Below are 16,902 nucleotides of genomic sequence, written 5' to 3' on the forward strand. Positions count from 1 at the left end.
TCCCTAGTAATGACCCATAATGTGGGTCTGTTAGACACCATCCAGCACTTGCATTTTGTGCACCTCTGTGCACCTTGGTGAGAGCCAACGCTGATGAGATCCAGAGTGCAACGCACATGTGGCTGGCAGGCGGTAGTTACAGGCAGATGTTCAGGCTACGACCTGCACGCTGGAAGGCTGTTCGTGAGTGGCCCAGGCGGGAGCTACTTCAGCAAGGGATTGTGAAGCACCCAGGGTTGCAGGGCAGGGGTGACACAGCTGCCCATTAGTTTGGATTGTACCCGGGTGTGTCACAAATGGACGTGGTATAAAAACCTCAACAGAACAGAGCAGAATACAATCACCCTTCTGATACAACTGACAGAACCAAATATGAAATCACATATAGTAAAAATCTTAAATGAATCAACCTTACCACAGAACCTCTATGAATAGAAATTCCATGCTTTGAATAATGAGAGTATAGCAGTAAGAATATACTACCAACCACCTGACCAGGTGATGACTGAATTGCTCAGGGAGATTAGAGAGGCTACAAAAAACAAACGACACCAGAAAAAACCAATAATGGGTGGATTTCAGCTACCCCCATGTTGACTGGGAACATGTCCCCTCAGAACGGGATTGAGGTAAAATTTCTACAAACCATTAATACGGCTTCTTGGAGGAACTAGTCCTGGAACCCACAAGAAGAGAGGCAATTCTTGATTTAGTCTTAAGTGGTGCACAGGATCCGGTACAAGAGATGAATACAACTAAACTGCTTAGTAATAGCGACCATAATGTAATTAAATTTAACATCCTTGGCAGAGATGAGGAGAAATACCAAAAAATCCACCATAGTAGCATTTAACTTTAAAAAGGAAAACTACACAAAAATGAGGTTAATTGAAACAAATAAAACCCAGGGCCTCACACCCAAACTGTACTCTAACTAGTGCAGGTCAAAATTTTTCCATTGTAGTGGTATTTGATGGAAGATGGACTTTAATTATTTGGAAATTTTGTGAAATCTTTCAATTCCCCCCCCCCAAATTTTGGTATTTTCATCGGAAAAAAAGAGAATCCCAAACTTTTCAGTTTTCTGTGCTTGAGGCTTTTTGTCCACAAACCAAGCAGCTCTAGTTTTAACAGGACACATTCCCCTCTCTTTGCACTGCTTCTGCAGAGAAAGCATTTAATTAGCATTCAAGAGAAGAAATCCCTTGATGGTGCCTTGTAGCAAAGCAGCTGTTTTTATCCATGATTACATATGGTTCTGTAGCGTTGAGGATTACAAGCTTGTATGTTACTCATCTGACATTGAATAGTGATGCATCTTCAGGATCAGTGAACTGAAAACTGAACTTCTCTCATAACCTGGTGGAAGCATAATACAAGCTGCATCTGATACCACTAGGATTGAATGTCACCTGTAAAAACCTGTGGGGCAAATATGTACAAGATTGTATGACAGTATGTCAAGAATGGGTGAGTACAGGTTTGCCTCATGAAGGGAGAAGGCTACTTTTACTTCTTCCATGTGTGAAAGACACAATGTGGACGGCACAAAGTGTTTGCATGCATGTGACCGGTAGCGGAAGCAGAAAAACATACAAACCAGTTTCAGGCAGGTGTGTATCCTGCCTGGCTTAGTCACGCCTCCATTACTGCTTGCTATGGTGGCTACACTACTATTTATTTTTGCATTGGCTCTCATCAAGTGAGTACAAGTGTGTGTACACAAGCAGGGGAAATCATACCCTTAGCTTGCAGTGTAAAATTAGCGTGTGTGTGTGTGTAAAAATAATTCCCTATCAGTGCTAAGGAGCTGTCTTAACAATGATAATCCTAAAAGTTTCATAGCATATTTTATGCTCAGCATGTGTTTGCCAAAGCAATTTTTGAATTGCTTATAATTTTATCTCCAGATTTACTAATATCTTACTCTCATTAAAGTCTCCTCTGAACCTGCAAAGTGCAACCTTTTTGCACTACATTCTTATGTACTTTAAAAAGTGTAAGGTGTTTCTGAATTAGCAGGAAAGTATGAGTGAAATATTCTCAGACTATCCAAAAAAAAAAAAAAAAAAAAAAAAAAAATCCCTCTTCTGCTGAGACCAAGTATAGAAAGTTTTAGTTCAAACTTTTGAGAAAGTTACAGAGTTAGGAATGAGTGAAAACAGAGGGCTGTAATGGAAGTTGAGTGGCAGCCTTGACAACAGTTTCCTCATTTCTCCTTGAGTGTTAAAAATCCTGTGAAATGACTGACTTTTGGGACAGTGTGTCCTTGCCATACACCAGCTGGATTTCATGCTGAGGTTGTAACTGTTAAATTGCAAAGATAAACACATTTCATAAGATATATCTCTGCTTCTGTCCCGATTACTAGCACCTCAGCCACTGAAGCTGTGTCAAGCACTGTGATAGCAGGAGGGGTATGTTAACTTGAACAGGCAAAGAACACAGGTCAAATTATTAATAGTATTCTTCTTCTATCCACCTAAATAAATGTTAGTTCATTAAAATGGCAAGAGGAACCCAGTGAGAAAGCCTGAATACTAAATCCTCCGCAAGGTGAAAAGGTCCGAATGGAAATGCTGTTGCCAGGAACGGGTTGTTCTGGAGCCTGTGTGCTGGTGCTTTCCATTACTAATGGATGGAAAACGATGGTGTTGTGGGCCAAGAATTAATGAACATTGTTTACTTAACTTATTTCCCTTCTGTATCAGCCGTTTGTTTTGTTTTGATAGAAACATTACATCTGGTGCTTTTTTTAAAAAAAAAACAAAAAACAAGAAGTTGTATATTTATTTGGTGGGAAGGAAGCCAACCTCCTCAGAAGGGCTGTAAATTGTGAAAGCGAAATAAGGACCTGTGATGGTTAATTGTAGGAGTATATTGTCCTCTGTACAGCGCGTTTATGATATTGTTTGACATCAGTATGTTAAAATCATAATAATTCGTGTAAGATATGCCATGTCAGGTACTGTTAGAAAGGATGTAACGTGCAAAGTAAGATGATGAGGTTTATGTTCCTGTGTTATATGTGTAATGGAAGTTATGGATATGTTTGATATATCAGTATTTCAAATTGTGCTGTCTGAGTAATGCCTCAGACAGGATGGCTGCAGAACAATAGCCTGCTTAATGGCCCAATAAGAGATTCACAGATACAAGGGGCTCAGGGGGAGAAGCCAGGGATATACTTGATGAGTCACCAGGACTTGCTCATGTGACTCTGGACTCCATTTTGGTTCCCGTAAAATTCCACAAGCAGCATGGCAAGGGCCAGAGGATATATAAGGCAGAAGCCTTGGAATCCATTTGGTCTTCAGTTGGGTTCAGCTTCAGCCACCTACCTACCTACCTCTGGATCAAGTCATCTGCAACTGAAGCTGTGAAACAAAGGACTGAGACCCATCCAGATACTGGATGTGTACCAGAGGGACTATACAAGCCAGCAACTCCACAATTCTTCTAGAAACCTGATGTATATGGACTTTCAAATCATGTGTATGTATCTGATTGCTCTAATCTTTTAACATTTCTCTTATGGTTTCTTTCTTTCTTTTTACAATAAACCTTCAGATTTAGTTACTAAAGGATTGGCTGGCAGCGTGGTATTTTGGGTAAGATCCAAACTCATATTGATCTAGTACTGTGGCTGACCCTTTGGGGTCAGGAGGGACCTTTTTGGTAAAGAGCATAGAGTTTAAATAACTGGTCTCTTTACTGGACCTAGTGGCTGATTGGGAGCCGGAGACTGAAATGCGGTAAAGGGGGCTGTGTGTATTTGTATACAGGCTTCTTGATAACCAGTGTGGGGAATCGGAAGCACTGTTTGTGGCTGGTTGGGAAGTCTGGCTTCAGTGCCACCCACCAGTGCTGGGAGAATCTGCTCTCCTTTTACAGCTTGCCCTGACCTTGGCATTTTCAGGTGGCTACCCTAGGCATGGAAGGGTCACACATGGTATGGGCTACATGTAACTGAAAAAACCCCAGGAAGTCAGATTTCAAAACTGTCCACATTTAAAAGCAATAGCAATGTTAGAAATACTTGCATTACAAATTGTGCCTACACAAGCAAGCTACGCTCAGAAGGGAAGTTACTGGGCTGTGCATTGTCACATACAGAATACAGCCACCACATACCATATGACGAGTCTGAACACTGACTGCAAGGTGTACTACGCACATCCGCGTAATGCAGCATCAAGTCAAGTTTACACCGTGGGGTTTTTTTCTTTTTTTTTTTGTTTTGTGGGTTTTTTTTTTTTTTTTGGTGTGGTTAAATGCAAAGCAATATATTTATTTATAGTTTTAGTAACTTCTAAAAGCTCCCAGATTTCAAATATAAAAGTTATATATCACTGGTTAGGCTATTGAAAAAAACAACTCTAACACATTATTTATGAGTAGAAGGGGGAACAGTTTGTTTAAATTCCTCAGAGCGACTTTTCTACTGGACCAAGCATTAGACTAAAAGGGAAGGCACATTGGTTCCAGAGCTATTAATAAGCAGCTGGGCCTTTGTAAGGCCCAATCTGTTCTTGGCCTTTCAGTAGAAGAGAACCACAGACATGAATAATGCCCAGCTGGTCTCTCTCTAACCACTGGGGTCAGGCTAGGATGTTGGATTTTTGGAAACATGCTGGGTTGAGTCACTCCAGAGATCCAGCAGCAGGTTGCATTACCCAGTGTCAGTCTCATGAGGAATCTGACTGTGCCTAACTTCTGGGGAGCTTGGGTGGGGGGAGAAATCACTTTGTGGGGGCTGCTCCCAGTTTTCATGAACAGAAAGGCACTCAGTCCTAAACACAGCAGAACTGTATTGATCCCAGTGGTTCTCCAAGGTTTAGAAGCCCACCCTGAAGAGCAATGCTCAGTGTGTGACATGCCTGTCGCCTTCTTCCAGGGAAGAGATATCCAGACATTTTGCAGCATGCTCTCTGTTTTGGCACCACAGTAAGGACACTGTATTACATTATAGAACTGGGATTTATGAGCCCAGAGTGGTTGAGGAAAGTCTATCAATCTCAAGTAAAGTGGGAAATAAGACAAATCCTGTGAGTGATGGCTTCTGACCCACTTGGCTTGTTAGTTCACTGGCCTAGTAGATAAATCAAGGAAATGGAAGTCATGGGGACCTCTTGTTATAATTCCAGCTCTGCCACTGCGTGATCTGAATCAGGTCAATTCACTGCTCTATGCCTCAGTTTCCCCAGCTATCGAACGGGGATATGACACTGCACTCCTTCACTCGCATGTTGGGAGGTCTTAATTTATTCATATTTGTAAAACACTGAAATCCTCAAAATGGAAAGTGCTATAACAGTGCAAAGTAATCTCATTATTGTCCTCATCCTAGGATTTGTATTGCATGTGTACCTCCTACAGCTGTCTGAGTCTAGAAATGCCTCAGGGGTCAACTCTCTAGCTTTATCTCACTTTAAATGTTGTGAGCAATTATCTAACTGTCAGCTGGTACATCATATCCTTTGAGCTCTAGAGTTCACTGTGACAAGTCCAGTAGCTGAGTCCTAAGCAAGAAGTGGAGGGGAAAAGCCAAAGCTCGGTTATTTGAAGCATGAAGCCAGCAAGTCTTTAGTCATGATAGCATGATGTCTTTGTGACTTTGCCTTCTGTGCTGTTTTCAGGGCGTGCCAGCACTTACTGTTTAGGCCACCGTATGGCAACAGTGACTAATGTGTCGGACAACGTGCACCGAGGACTAGATTTAAGGAAGAGCTGATCTGTGATTTCCAAGAGATTGACTCTTTCTCTGAGGAAATGAATTAATAGTTTGGTTTCGGGAACTCTCAGGGTCACACCAGTCATGATGGACTGTTTCACAGACTTTGCTGATTAATGCTGTCCTGCTCTTCAACTGGGTTTCACTGTCCAGTGGGCAGCGCCAGCTGAAAAACAATCCTTCAGCCCTGCCCTGATAGATCAAATATTGATGGCATCTCTCGTATGAACTGCCCTCTGTTATACTTTTAACCCCAGTTCCTACCAGTAATTTATATGGAAGGACTGGGGGGTTAACTTCAGTGGGGTATTTATAGTATAAGCCACAGGAGCCTTATGCAATACACCTCAACAGATTCCACCCGAGGGCCCTCAACCTATCTCTAGCTCTGCACAGATCCACTGCTGTGCCAAGGAGGCACACAGCTCATTGTATGACAACTGCATGTATGACATACAATGCATGTATGACAACTGGGCAATTCAGAGGTATCGTCTCAGCTGGGCATGGGCCAGGCCTCTCCGACTGTGCACTGCAGAATGAGCTTCAAGCACAGATCTGAGCAGTCTGTGCCTCTAATTACCTTCAACTAGAGACCAGAAAATCAGGGTGCAAATGCCACTGGCAAGAGAGACACCCAGTGACTGCTTACTCCAAGACGCACAGCACTGCCCCAGAGCACCACACACATTGTTGGCTGCACATTTTGCATCTCACACACACAGGTAGCTATGGATCAGTACAGATCGCACAGCAGGCCACAATCCTATCCTAGTTTTGCACAGGTATGCCTCTCTGCACACAAGCTACTCATCTTTTACACCTTAGAAATGTGAAATAAAGAAGGAGAAAGTTACACAAGTGCTTGTAAACCATTACATTTTCTACATCCATCAGTGCAAATACTAACTTACTTGACTGGCATAAGTGTTTGTTATTGCATAACTAGAAAAGAGAACTAAAGCTATTTGGCTGTCAGCACCAGAACTGTGACCCCAGCGGTGCTGTCACTTAAGAGTGAGAGAAAGATGGGGGAGGATGCCTTTTTTTAAGCTAGATTTTCACCTTTCCTGCTCTTCACGATGGAAATGCTTGCATACAAGGCCTGAAATAATACGATACCAGTTAAAAAGACACACACCAAGAGGGAGATTTTCAAGGGTACAAGGGTCCTGACTGCCCTTCATAATGGCTCCTACACCAATACCCTCTCGAAGCTCCCAGTATGAGGGCATGGCCAGAACTTGGGGGTGGAAAGGGGGGTGACTATGGGTCCTTATGCTTAGGTGATCCCTGGTTGTCATATTGGATCATTGAGGCTGCTGGCAGGTTCGGGGCTGGTCTGATTTACGCAGAGGGATCAGCCCAACACACAGCCTCCTTGGATCGAAGGAGTGCAAATGAATGGAGTGCAAATGAATGGTTGTCCTTAGCAGAAGAATGTCAACGTGTGACGGTTGTCCATAGCGAAGGCCTTATATGGGGATTTGAACACCTGTAAAAGTTGCTGCATGTTACTATAGAAATTGCTCCTATTCCAGGACAACAGCCTACCATGGCTATCAGCTAAAGGGCTGCTCCTTTAGCTCAAGTAGAAAAGGATTGCTTTTAAGATGCTGGGTTCTGATCCCATGGGGGGAAATTGGCATTGCACGACATACATGATTATTGCAGGTTATCTTGTAGGTGTGTGGTCTTGTGTTGAAGGGTTGGAATGCAGCTTCGTAATATTGTCTTCAACGTTACTGCTGGACATGGCAATGTAATAATGGGCAGGCTGCCAAACTTCTCAATTTTGTAGAAAATTGGCTAAAGTAATCACCTATAACAAACTTGTCGGGGGTTTTTGCTTAGAAGACTGTATTAATCACCTTCAGCCATGAGGAACAGATAAAATATTGTCCCAACTAAAAGATTGAAAGGGTTGTTTGAAATACTGTCATATCTTCTGATGAAATAAGGGCTTTTTGCAAGAATCCTGTGTGTACTCACAAAACCTCACTGTTAAGTATTCAATTTAAACCTCACCCAGTTACTTACATTTTCTATGCTAACAACTATGATTATATAAATGCATTTTTGCTCCTGGAGCAAAATATCCATCCTATGCCTTTGCTCTGTGTTATTACTGCAGCCACCTTCTTTATATGGAATATTCCTGGGGTTAGGTTTGTATACAGAAGGCAGATTCAGGAGCTGCAGACTGTGATTTAAGAGGTTCTTATGGAACGGATGTGATTGAAAGCCCATAATTCACCACACTGGGGGTCTCTGCTCATGGAGCTGGGAGCAGTTCTTTTTTTAAAAAAGTGTTGTCACTTAGTATTTGTGTATTAGATACATGAATGATGCCTGCCCTGGCTTTCAGCTCACCCCCTGCTGCAGGCAACATGCACAGCATGTGAGGTTTAGGGGTAAAAAATGAACAGTGACCTCCCTTACATTCTTAGCCAGCTTGCTCTTCCCCAGTGGATATGGGGTAACACTGACCAGTGGCTACTTGTTTCCAGTGCAGTACCTGGGATCTTGTTGGGAAGCTTGGCTGCTCCTTCACCAGTTCTCCCTTCTCCTTGGCTGATCACTCCTGATGGGAACAGCCCTGCCTGCTTTGTTCACAGCATGGAATTAAGCAAAGAGAAACACCTTTGCGCCAACTCCATACGTGCTTTATTAACTATGTTCTTTGATCCCAGGTTAGGAGAGCATGTTTAAAGTTTAGTTACACATGTTTAAAGAGCAGAGCAGGTTTAGAGCTGGGCCAGTAACACTGGAAGTAGTGATGTGCTCCACCTCCTCTGAGCCCTTGCTAGCCCCAGGACTCCACTTTTCCTGTCACTCCTTTTCTACCAGAAAAATATAATAGCACACAGAAGCATAACAATGGTGCTGGCACTAACTTGCTCTCCCCCTGACACCCAATTTCTGTATTCCCTCCTTTCATCTCTTCATCTGGCTCCATCTAGTTTTCCTGCTGAGCAATGCAGTCCAGAAGGTTATATAGTTAGAGGGAATACCAGCCAGGATATAGCAGCACTTCCTCCCAGGCTTTCATGAAGGCATTTCATGGCCTTCGGCCTGATTGCAGGACTGGGACCAGGGAACTCCATCACCCTACTCCCAGATTTTATTCTGTCTGTTGCTTTGGCTAGCACATCATTTATGATTTCAGAGGTTATGGTAATAAACTACAGTAGCCATGGCAAAGTACATAAAGCCATTCAATCAGCTTTGTGTGCAAGCCGCCTTGCTGGCAGTATTAAAGCACACTAAACCTCTTGGGGTAGAAAGTTCTCACAGGAGAGAACAAAAATAAAGCCAACCTTCTTAAACCCCAATCACATTTTAGACCTGAAGGTTCTAACACTATTAGTCTGGACATTAGAATAGGCCAAATAGAGACAGTCATCAACACAAACACCACAAAAGCACAATATCCTTTAGTGAGGAAAGTTACGGTCTATGCACTGGACTGGGAGCCAGGATCTCTGTATAAAAATACTTACACAGCCTCCTTCACTGTAATATAGGAATGCCTCACCAACATTAGTGAATTTATTCTTCCCTATTGAGGTGGGAAAGTGCAATTATTCCCCTTTTACAGAAGAGGAAATTGAGGAAGTCTATGGCAGGGATGACAATTGAACCCAGCTTTCCTGAGTCCCAGAGTCCACTGCCTTAACCCCAAGACCATCCTTCCCAAGAACTAATCCCTTACCCCAAGCTACAAAGGCAGTGAGAGCTAAGATATTTAACTTTGTATAGAATTTGCAAGGATGCCTAAGGAACCGAAATCTCATTAAAATTCCCCCATCAAAAAAGCAGGGCTAAAAATACTAGCATATCTCACAAGGGGTTTATGAAGTGAATGTTTGGGAGAGACAATCAGTGCTAAGTATTTTTATGCAGGGCCCATCTCTGGGCCTTTCCTGAACCCACATTTGTCGAAGTCCTGGCCAAATACCCTTTGATACAGGCACACCAGTACGCAGCACACATATGCACAGCACTCTGCAAACATGTCAGGTTCTGAGCCTCATATCAAATGCCACTGTTCAGTTTTGATAAAACATGCTTTCTGACACACACCTTAAGCATTCAATCCTAATCAGAGATTATAGAAGCTAGTTGAGTAGGCCTTATCTACACTGAGGGGAAACTTTCAAATACCAGCAACCAGAAGAGTGAACTGTGCCATTCTATATTGCTGTTCACTGTTGCCACCTTCAATTATTGTGGTGGAGTCAGGTGCAGCAAGTTGCTACTTCCAGCAGGTCAGACTAGGACTTCAGACATTTGAGAGTCATAAAATACCATCGAAAATGTAACACTTAATAGCTGCTTAGACATATCCCAACAGTCATAAATCATGTCTCATTTTGCACTTCAGTTGTCCCAGGCTCAAAACCAAGGGAAAAAAAAGAAAAGATGAATGCATGCATTATTCATTTTATGAGTGATCCAGAGGTGAATAAAATGACGGCAATAGACACCAGTAGGTCTTGTAAAAGAGATGCAATTCCTGCTATTTCTTAGTTATGTAACAAATTTCTTTTCTTTTTCTTCCTGCACTAGCTGCATAAATATAATAACCAGCTCATCAACACCAGCTTCTGACAGTGTCTCACTGCCATTAATATGCAAATTAGAGGCCCACACATTGATTAAAAACATATTAGACAAAGGCTATTGGCAAAGATTTATAAGCTTGTTACGAAGCTTGATTAGCAAGCAGTGGACTGTGTATAAAGAGTATGTTTAAACTGTTTCCCTTCAAGTACCTGCACTGATCGGTATGACAAGCCCAGCCTCTGCTATTGAGGGACATGAGCTTCTGCTACCAAATATACTAAACTAAAATAAGCAAAGCCAGTAGGTATTTATTTTCAAATAAAATGCTTTCCAACTTTGCTACTTAAGCCCCCTTCCCCGGGTCCAAAAAACCCCAAAAAAACTTGTCCATGTTCCCCATCACTACCAGAGGAGAAGGAAAACCTAGGATTTTAAGAGCTAACAATTATAAGACAAGTGAAAGTCATTCTTATAAAGGCAGGTGTGTCCTAGAGAAAATAGTTCTGTTGCACCTCAGCTTTCAGATGAGCCTCAGCTAGGGATGCATCCCCAGTTTCTAGGTGCTGGGCACACAAGCTAAAGGAAATAGAGCCAGTGCTGGAATGGTTTTCAATATTTAATTACAGCATCCTTTTGCCAAGAGGCTGGTGTGCCAGTGACTAGAAAATATTTAGGGGCACAAGGCATCTCATAAATCAAAAAAAGAAACATCTCTGAGGCAGGACAACTAGATTCCATAGTCACCAATATCAAGAGCAGTGGAGAAGCCTCGTAACAGGAGTATACATAGATCTTGTGACACACTCACCATCCTGAAGCACCTCCTTGTAGCAAGACTCAGCATGCTACATGTCTGCCTCCTCTCATCTTCAGGGCTGCTGTGGTCCAGGGATCAGGCCCTCTGGGCCAGGGGTTATCACGGTCCCATGCAATGCTGGTCACCAACACAACACAACACCTGCCATCCCTCCTGAGCTGCTCTTCAAACCCTCTCTTCTTTCAGAAAAATTAAAACCCTCCATGAAACCAAACAATTTAAGCTTTTTCTGCTTGCCCTGGGCTTGACCTTTTAATCCCTCTGAGCTACCCAGCTCCCTGTTCTCCTTCTAGAACACCAGCCCACAGGTCTGCCTCTCCAAGGCTTACCCCTACATCAGTCTCCCCCAGAGTTCTTTCTTCTTCTCCCCCCAAAGACAGGGAATCCCAGACCCCTTCTCCCACAAATGTTCACAGCCAAGGTAGCCTATCAGTGCTACTTGCACCATGTCCTTAGCAGAGGCCCAGGCTAAAAGCAGCACCTAAGTGGAGTGGCCCCTTGGCAAGCTCCTCAATTAGCATGCTGAGCAATGTAAGATTGGATTCTGGTCCATCAAGGAGATCAGCTGCATCAAATGATGCTTTTGTGGAGCACTGACACCACCCAGGGCTGCTATACAGTGCAGGGGCAATGGGAACTGCTGTACTGAAAGCATTTTATTGAGTTCCTGAGCCCTGGTACAGTAATAAATGAGAATGAGACTCGAAATGCAGCGCATTCCTCATTCTTAACTGTGCTGCAGTGCCTCAAGGGCTAGCTCTCTGCAGCTAGACCAACACACTGGGGAAAGGTAAACCTACTGTGCTAGTGTAAATGGCTCCATCATCATCTCTGCTCTGACATTCCGTCATTTGAAGAAGGTAATTAGAGTAGAAAATTTACCCTGCAGCCTTGAAATTGAGCTTATTACAGTAATACAAATGGTGGACACACTGCAACATTAATGGACATTTGTTTTGTCTCTTGAGATAAACATTTACCAGCCAACCTGTATATTGTCTTTATCTAACAACACAACACACCTGGATCTTCCAAGTGAAATCTTATGGTGGTATGAGAGGACTTTCAGCTGGACATAGAGGCACAGTTGCATTTTCTGAGCCGTCATCAGCTGATTCGGGACAAACCCAGAGAACTGCAGAAGACTGTTAGTTATAGCCAGAAGAGGAGACAAAAATAGAGTTTGTATACATAATTTGGAGATTATAGAATGTGGTTTTTAAAGGTCAGGAGTTGATAATTAAGTTGATGCAACTGGAAATTTTTACAAAGATAGCAGTGCCTGAAATAGTTAATAAAGAGAGATAAATCATAAGAATGCCACCATAATGTATCTAGGAGCAGAATTGCTTTGTACATTGTTGTCAAAGTTTTATCTTCTTAGCAGCAAGAAGCCAGTTGATAAGAATATGTATTATATCTGCTGTATTATAACCTAGTTTTAAAACACTGCAAAACCACAGCAGTGTTTTGCCTTTCTGGAGCTTTCCCTAGGGTAGCTGTGCAAATGTCTAAAGAGCTGTGCTAGTACATCCCACAAAGTTCTTTTACAGAGCTTCACTAAATGACTAAGGTTTAATCTTTTATAATTAGACTTCTAGGCAGCTACTGGTGCCAGTGATGTTCCAATTTAGATTCAGATCTTCAGTGCCTGCCTACATGGCAAGAGCCAAACAAAACGACATGAAGTTATTGAGATCTATCATCTTTGCAGTCTGTCACACAGAACTTTAAGCTGGAAAAAAGCTTGACCTTAAAAGAGACAAAATTTGCTTACATAATCTATGGATGTTCCACATGAAAAATGCAAAGTATATTTTTTAATGAGGCAAATAAATATCTTCACCCTTCAGTCTAATGTAACCTTCGGGGATGCAACTGTTTTATTGCATTCCATTTCAAAAGGGCACTAATGTACCAATACACGGCGTTTAACCTGGTGTCGGGCAGAGATCCACTTGACTCCAAAAGCACAAACACACCAGAGAGTGCACAGCCTGGAAGGAAGTTCTGTAGGGATCAGTGAGTTTCCACTAGGAGATTTGTCTTTTTATGCCTCTCTTTGAAGGCCTAATAAACTCAGCAAAAGCAAGAGATTAGAAGGATTTGGAGACAAAGCCTGATGGACTGGCCCAGGATAATACAGGCAACTGAAAGGCAAATATTGTGCTGCTCTAGTTACTTCACTTTGAAACAGAGGACAAAGCTGGGGAATGGGCCAGGACATTTCCATCTCATTTCACAAACCTCTTGTTTTCCAGTGCCTGACTATGTGTAGCACAGTAGCCTGGCCTGATGCACCAGTCGCTATACAATCCTCCCCCTAATCTCAGAGCCTGACTGTAGTTTACACAAAGACCACTTCACACCACTCTGGCAGTGCAAAGGGGCGACTTACACCCAGTGTAAGGCAGCCAGAATGTAAAATGGCTTTAGTGTGCATGAGAATCAAGCCTTATGGCTTTTGGCCATGCTCTTTGAGCCAAGTTACTGGTCCACTCCATGCACATTAGTGCTTCGAGGGAGAAGGGTGAAAAGTTGGCTCTGGGAATGGCTATAAACCACTAATCTCACTGCAGCAGAAGGAGCTGTCTACACAGCTGCCTGGATTGAGAGTCACTCTCTGAAAACACCAAACATAGAAACTACAATGGTTGTAATGTGGTTCTTTAGAAAAAAAAATGGTGTTGTAATTACTTTATTGTGATTAGCTGTCAAAGATCACCAGCACCTAGGCCCCCAAATTATTGAGGATGTATTTTTCTGCATGGCAAATTGCCTGTGTAGCAAGCTGCATGGAAGTTGGAGGGAGAAGCATAGGCTGGAGGTGGAAAAAGTTTGGAGGAGGCACAGCGAAGTCAGTCTATGTGCACATGGGTAGAATATGGCCCAGGACCTCTTTGTGCCAACTGGCAGAGGGCACAGGAGGCATGAGAGTTATAGGGATACCCTGGGTCTGGGATCTACATCCTCATTTGCCAAAGAATGTCATGTAAGGTCTCTCATGAAAGCCTGCATCACACTGGTCATCATAATCATTGCAAGATGTATGTACAGATAACGTGAGAAGTCAGCGTTAAACAGGTCACCGAAAGGTGATCCACATGTTCCAGTCAGGCAGGGGCAGAGATGCTATTTCTCATAGGCTGCTCATGTGCAAATTGCGTACTGTGTGATTCACAATGGGCGCCCATTTACAGTCACTGCAAAATACCAATCAATGGAATGCAGGGGCTGCAGGGAAAAAAAACCCCAAACACAGCAGGGATTATCCTGTTTAGGAAAAAGGCAGTGAACTTTTGCAGCTATATCTGGGATGATGAACCCCCCTAATCCTTGCTCAAGGGGAGATAAGTTGCCAGCAACCTTGGGCTCACAAAACTGGCTTCAAGACTGAGCTTGAGAAGTTTAGGGAGGGGATGGTATGATGAGACTGCTCATAAGGGCCCGTAGCTAACCCATGACTGCTAGCAGCAAATATCCCCAACGGCCAGCGATGAGACAGCGGCTGGGGAGGGCTCTGAATGGCTACAGCAAAGTCTTCCCCAGGCTTTGGCTGTTGGGTCTTGACGAAATGCTCAGGATCCAACTGACTGCTATATTGGGGGTTCAGCAGGAATTTTCCCCCAAGTCAGATTGGCAGAGACGTTGGTGTTTTTGCCTCTCTGTAGCATGTGGCATGGGTCCCTTGCAGGTTTAAACTAGAGTAAATGGTGGATTCTCGGTAACTTGAAGTCTTTAAATCATGATTTGAGGACTTCAATAACTCAGCCAGAGTTTATGGGTGTGTTACAGAGGTGGGTGGGCAAATTCTACGGCATGCAATGTGCACAAGTTCAGACTAGATGATGATGATGGTCCCGTCTGGCCTTAAAGTCTATAATGGATTAACCCCAAGACTTAGAAACTTGGGGCAAGGACTGTCTTTGTGTCTTTATACGGTGCCTGGGGCAAGGTAGTCCAAGTGCTACTGTAATACAAAAACTAATGATAACCTGTGTCTCATATACAATTTAACTTGGATACACATGTATATACCTAGCAGATTACTAGAGTTACATAGAAAATACTATTTAAAACCTGTAATGTGAAATCAGCATCAGTTAGTAAGGAGGTCAAACAACTGAAAAAAATTGACTTCTTCATGACAACACACTGTTATGCAGGAAGGAGGCTAGTTTGTGACTTAGATATTGAGGTTTTCACACAAGGTGGAGAGCACTGTTTTCGTACACTGAGACTGAGACTTTTACAATTACTACTCTTACTTCAACACCCAGGAGAAAGAGTCATCTAAGAGATACTTCTGTAAAATCATATTTTCCTCCACTAGAAATTTCCCCAGCTAATATAACAAAAGTGATGAAAGAAAAATCACTTCCAGAAACCCTGTATTTAAGAAGTACTTGTAACTTATTTCGTCTGCCCATTTCAAAGGCAGTATACATTCTGCAGTTATAGAACAGTGTTTTTCAGGCAAAGAACCTGAACCCCCCTCACCCTCCGCCACCAAGGTAGCGGCTGTGTGTGAGGGGTGATGATGATGTTCCCAGCAGCAATTAAGAGTTATTTGAGCAAAGCTATAGTGCTCTCTGTCAATCTTTGATTTCTCTCACCTCAGGCCACGTGAGAGAAAGGACTTTTTAAAGCACTCATGCTAATTATAAACAAGCAAGACAGTCTCTTTCTCCATCTCCTTCATGGCTTAATTAAGCCTTTTAACAAAACTAAATACATGCCAAATGTAAAGGGTGAGATTTTCAAAGTGGACAAGGGCATTTAGAGACACAACTCAATAACATTTTAAAGTGAATTGTGTCTACAGCCCCTAATTAGTTTTGAATATCGCAACTAAAATGTCTGTGATTTGAAGGGGATGGTCCCCCTGAACTTTCAATTTCTATTTTTATTTACCAAGTCATGAATCTAACAAGTACTGACTCTTTTTATTTTTTCCTATTCACCAAGCCAGTTATTCCAACTATTAATTGAGGTAACCTTAGTAAATCTGTTTAAATGCTAAAGTAAAAATAGTGGTAAATCCCAACAAAAATATTTGAGTTTTTCCATTAAGTAAAGCATTTTGTCCCTACATTTCATTTGAGTTATGCCAAAGACAGGTATAATTCAGATAGCAGCCTGACTTCTTAGCCTGGAAGGGATCTATTTAGTTTTCACTGCTGGGAGGAGAAACTCTGTAGGATTCTACAAAGCAGCATCTATTACTGATCTAAATCTTCATTTAGGAGATAATCATCTCACTTCTCTCCTACCGTACTGAAAAAAAATTCTCATGTAAAATGAAACTGGTGAGTTTTGACTTAATGTTTTTGCAAGATAAAGAAAACATTTTCACTACTACAAATTTGCTTGTTTTCATCATAAGAGCAAAGCAGGTGACAATACAGTGGGGCATTTGCAATTCTGGGTGAGATAATCCAAAAGCCAAAGGTATCATAAAATATTAATGGCAAGAGATAAAGCCAAAGTGCTCCTCCTCCATATAGTCACTTTTCTGAAGAGCACGAAGGAGAAGCTGCAACAGAAGTCACTATGTGCCCTGTGCTTGGCTGTGGTTAGATCTTAGACTCTAAAGAGAAAGCAGAAGCTAAAACCAGCTTCCTAGTTATAAAAAAGCCTATCTTAGCAGTAGATTAAGACTTTTTTCCCCTTTGTAGCTCAGCAGGAGCCCCAGACCGCAGGGATCCATGCCTTGCTTCAGCCCTTCATGACTAGATTAATAGATTCCAAGGCCAAAAAATATCATTGTGATCGGTATTTG

At 42.4% G+C, this 16,902-nt stretch overlaps 1 long non-coding RNA gene across 2 annotated transcripts in view; it reads right to left on the reverse strand.

The window, feature by feature from the left end:
- Nucleotides 1-11,525, reverse strand: part of LOC137151034 (uncharacterized) — a 122,134-nt gene extending 110,609 nt beyond the window's left edge. For both annotated transcript variants that reach the window (XR_010919143.1, XR_010919142.1), the window contains exon 1: nt 11,112-11,525. This is a non-coding gene — a long non-coding RNA (uncharacterized lncRNA). The remainder of the gene's footprint in view (nt 1-11,111) is intronic.
- Nucleotides 11,526-16,902: the final 5,377 nt, after the last annotated feature.

The sequence above is a fragment of the Emydura macquarii genome, unplaced genomic scaffold, assembly GCF_026122565.2.
Source record: "Emydura macquarii macquarii isolate MOO-44397 ecotype Brisbane River unplaced genomic scaffold, CSIRO-AGI_Emac_v2 contig_201, whole genome shotgun sequence".
Classification (NCBI taxonomy): domain Eukaryota; kingdom Metazoa; phylum Chordata; order Testudines; family Chelidae; genus Emydura; species Emydura macquarii.